Source organism: Littorina saxatilis, unplaced genomic scaffold, assembly GCF_037325665.1.
Source record: "Littorina saxatilis isolate snail1 unplaced genomic scaffold, US_GU_Lsax_2.0 scaffold_334, whole genome shotgun sequence".
Lineage (NCBI taxonomy): Eukaryota > Metazoa > Mollusca > Gastropoda > Littorinimorpha > Littorinidae > Littorina > Littorina saxatilis.
The window spans coordinates 114,879-119,164 of NW_027126378.1; the positions used below are offsets into that span (position 1 = coordinate 114,879).

Here is a 4,286-nt window from a genome sequence, read left to right on the forward strand (position 1 = left end):
AAAAATGGGTAGGGGGTGGGGGAAGTAAAAGCATCACAGTTCAAGATTTTGCGCGACAAGAGGTGTGTTTCTTTTAACTGTGATGAAGAGGGATAGCTAAACTTGGTATCTAACACTATTTCTGAACACTGTAACCACTTTAGCACTTTTAATTTATTTTTTTCTGTCATCCAAGTTTTGAATTCAGCTTACAAAATGAGTAAACAAGTGTGTTTTTTTCTGAATTCAACAGTTAAATAACTCTGTTGGGTGTTCTTTTTTGCTTCCCTATTTCTGTTCTGAAGTTTTTGATCATCTGATTACCTTGTCTTTCTATTTGGAAGATAATATGCACTCTTTTCTGAAGAATGGGTAGGGGGTAGGGGTAGTAAAAGCATCACAGTTCAAGATTTTGCGCGACAAGAGGTGCGTTTCTTTTAACTGTGATGAAGAGGGATAACTCAACTTGGTATCTAACACTATTTCTGAACACTGTAACCACTTTAGCACTTTTAATTTATTTTTTTCTGTCATCCAAGCTTTAAATTCAGCTTATAAAATGAGTAAACAAGTGGGTTTTTTCTGAATTCAACAGCTAAATCACTCTGTTGGGTGTTCTTTTTTGCTTCCCTATTTCTGTTCTGAAGTTTTTGATCATCTGATTACCTTGCCTTTCTATTTGGAAGATAATATGCACTCTTTTCTGAAGAATGGGTAGGGGGTAGGGGTAGTAAAAGCATCACAGTTCAAGATTTTGCGCGACAAGAGGTGCGTTTCTTTTAACTGTGATGAAGAGGGATAACTCAACTTGGTATCTAACACTATTTCTGAACACTGTAACCAGTTTTGCACTTTTAATTTATTTATTTCTGTCTTCCAAGCTTTAAATTCAGCTAATAAAATGAGTAAAAAAGTGGTTTTTTTCTGAATTCACCAGTTAAATCACTATGTTGCATGTTCTATTTTGCTTCCCTATTTTTGTTCTGAAGTTTTGATCATCTGACTACCTTGCTTGTCTATTTGGAAGATAATATGTGGCCATTTCTGCGAAAAGGGACCTTGTTGAGCTAAGCCTCTGATTGGAGAAACGCGGGGTCAAAGTTGGAGGAAAATGTAAACAAACTTTGCTGTGCTGACTGATGCCCACTTCAAGTTGAATTTCTAAAATGTTCAATGAATTATCAGCGATAGTACAATGAACAGCAATTTAAAGTAATGGAAAATAGTCTTGGGATCAACATTACAAACTTCTACAAATGTTTATGTTCATTCCTCCTCAGGAAAAACACATCGAACCGATGACAAGTTGACTGCGATGATGCCGAAAATGCCGACAGTGTTTTGTTGTGCTTCGAGAAAAAAATTTTCGTCGCTAGTTTTGGTCAAGTTAAAACAACTTACCTATTTTTTTTTTAATGTTTGACAGTAAGCTTAATATAAACTTTCATCTGGAAGCACATTCAGCAAAGTGATGTAGCCAAATCATCACACAGCTACATTTCACTAGACGGATCTATACGCATAGTTCAGGTAGATCTGACTTTCACGCGACCGTAGCACTGTACGAAAAAGCAGACGACAAATGCAGTTGCCCGATGAAGAACAGTTACTCCCCGTTTACATCTTTAGTTGCTTCCCTTGCTAAAGTTACTGATATTTAGATCAGTGGTTACTGACTGGGGCATTCTGTTCTTTGCAGCTGTGAATTCTGATAGTGGAAGGGCAAGTCAGTCTTCTCAGTTGAACACGGAATGTTCTGCTGACAGAAGTCACTTTGGGATAAGACAACGATTTTGTTGACGAGGTCAATGCTGTTAATTCAGAATAATTTTGTTGCACTTCGCCCGGACATTATTTTGTGACTCCGAAGTCGAAGCAGATCTACTTTGATCACGATGGTGTTGTAAAGGTTCATGATGACAACGCACACTACTAATCGGTTAAAGAGTTCTCCAAGAGCATAGGCCTATTGCGAAGCAAGGTCTTCCTCTTCCTGATCGTTTGAATGCCCGGACATCGTAAATGAGAACCTGTTGCTCTTACCGTTTGCTGTCTCCACTTAGATCTATGACAGGCTACAATTTCAGGTAAGTTACCATATAGACTGCAGTGTGTGTTTTGTGTGTGTGTGTGCGCGCGCGCGCAGCTTGTGTGTGTGTGTGTGTGTGTTGTGTGAGGGTTTCTGTTTGTGTGTGTGTGTGTGTGTGTGTGTGTGTGAGAGAGAGAGAGAGAGAGAGAGAGAGAGAGAGAGAGAGAGAAAGAGGGGTAGATAGAGGAAGAGAGATGACAATGACAATGATGATGATGATGATGATGATGATGATGATGATGATGATGATGATGGTGGTGGTATGTGTGTACGTGTAGTATGTTTTTAAACTCCTCTTTTTTTTTATTTAACCAATGTTACTCTCTTTCTCTCAGTTTGCTGGCGTGGAACAGCAAACAAGTCCAGCAATTCACCGGACAGTGCAACAACAAAAGACAGAAGTGCCTGGCCACAACGCAGGTGTTCGACAGAATGGGGCAACAGCAATGTCCAGCCGGTTCCAGTTCCAAGGAAATCAGCATGGTTTACCCTTGGGACTTTGCTCAGTAGGTAAAGACATATTAATACTTTACAATTTGTCAGTACTTTTTTAAAAAAAAGGGGGGGAGCAATACAGTTATATTTGTGTTTATGTGCTGTTTTCTCCAACAAAGAAGCACACACACAGACACACACACACACACACACACACACACACACACACACACACACACACACACACACACACACACACACTACATTTTCGATAATGTCACCATACCATACCAGCTTAGAAATGGCAAGTGGACAGGTACCCAAAACCAGACTTGAGCTGTGCAAATAGTGGTTAGTAAATAATATGTTGATCAACTCTGTGGTTGCCTTTGTTTCAGAGAAGCAAATCGTCTACCTTGCGAATGAGGCAGGGGTACAGAGGAGGGTAGCAACTTCAGTCTTCGGCATGGTGCATCAATACTTAGGCATGCAGTTTTGTGTGTGAATGAACAGCACAAATCCATTTTGAAAATGTCTTGATCGTCGGCCACATCAAGTTCGACCCTGATTGGCATTTCAGTTTGTTGAAAGTAAAGGGAGACGTTCGATAGCAGAGTGCACGGATGACATTTTCAATTCAGTGAAGTGATGGACAGACTGACAGACCCACGTGTGCAAGGACACACAGCACCATATGTTACTTTCTACAACTGGAAGCTGTATTTACCAAGGAAACTGAACAATTAATCCTTGTTATGAAATTTAGAAGTACCACAACTTCAAGTCGACAAGTGTGTGTGTATTGTTTTCAGCAGACAGCCTCAAATAGTTTGTGTTTGTATGTGCGTGGGTGAAGAAAGAATAGAACATGGCGGGGGGAGAGGTAGTATGAAAGAAGAAGAAATATTCGAGAAAAAAAATCATATGGCTGATTGTTTTTACATTTAGTCAAGTTTTGATAAAATGTTTTAACATAGAGGGGGAATCGAGACGAGGGTCATGGTGTATGTGTGTGTGTCACAGTCTGTGCGTGTGTGTGTGTAGAGCGATTCAGACTAAACTACTGGACCGATCTTTATGAAATTTTACATGAGAGTTCCTGGGTATAAAATCCCCAGATTTTTTATTTTTTATTTCGATAAATGTCTTTTATGACGTCATATCCGACTTTTTGTAAAAGTTGAGGCGGCACTGTCACACCTTCATTTTTCAATCAAATTAATTGAAATTTTGGCTAAGCAATCTTCGACAAAGGCCGCACTTCAGTATTGCATTTCAGCATGGAGGCTTAAAAATTAATTAATGACTTTGGTCAAATCTGAAAATTGTAATTAAAAATATTTTTTTATAAAACGATTGAAAATTACTTTTATTTTATTTTTCATCATGTTCTGATTCCAAAAACATATAAATATGTTATATTCGGATTAAAAACAAGCTCTGAAAATTAAAAATATAAAAATTATGATTAAAATTAAGTTTACGAAATCGTTTTAAAAACAATTTCATCTTATTCCTTGTCGGTTCCTGATTCCAAAAACATATAGATATGATATGTTTGGATTAAAAACACGCTCAGAAAGTTAAAACGAAGAGAGGTACAGTAAAGTGTGCTATGCAGCACAGCGCAACCGCTACCGCGCTGAACAGGCTCGTCACTTTCACTGCCTTTTGCACTAGCGGCGGACTACGGTGATTGTGAAAAAAATGCAGTGCGTTCAGTTTCATTCTGTGAGTTCCACAGCTTGACTAAATGTAGTAATTTCGCCTTACGCGACTTGTT

At 38.6% G+C, this 4,286-nt stretch overlaps 1 long non-coding RNA gene across 1 annotated transcript; it reads left to right on the top strand.

Annotated features, from left to right (window-relative positions):
• Window positions 1-1,366: 1,366 nt before the first annotated feature.
• On the top strand, window positions 1,367-3,456 carry LOC138954817 (uncharacterized). Its single transcript, XR_011451970.1, has 3 exons — window positions 1,367-2,066; window positions 2,404-2,578; window positions 2,902-3,456. It is a non-coding gene; the product is annotated as an uncharacterized lncRNA (long non-coding RNA).
• The last annotated feature ends 830 nt before the right edge of the window (window positions 3,457-4,286 follow it).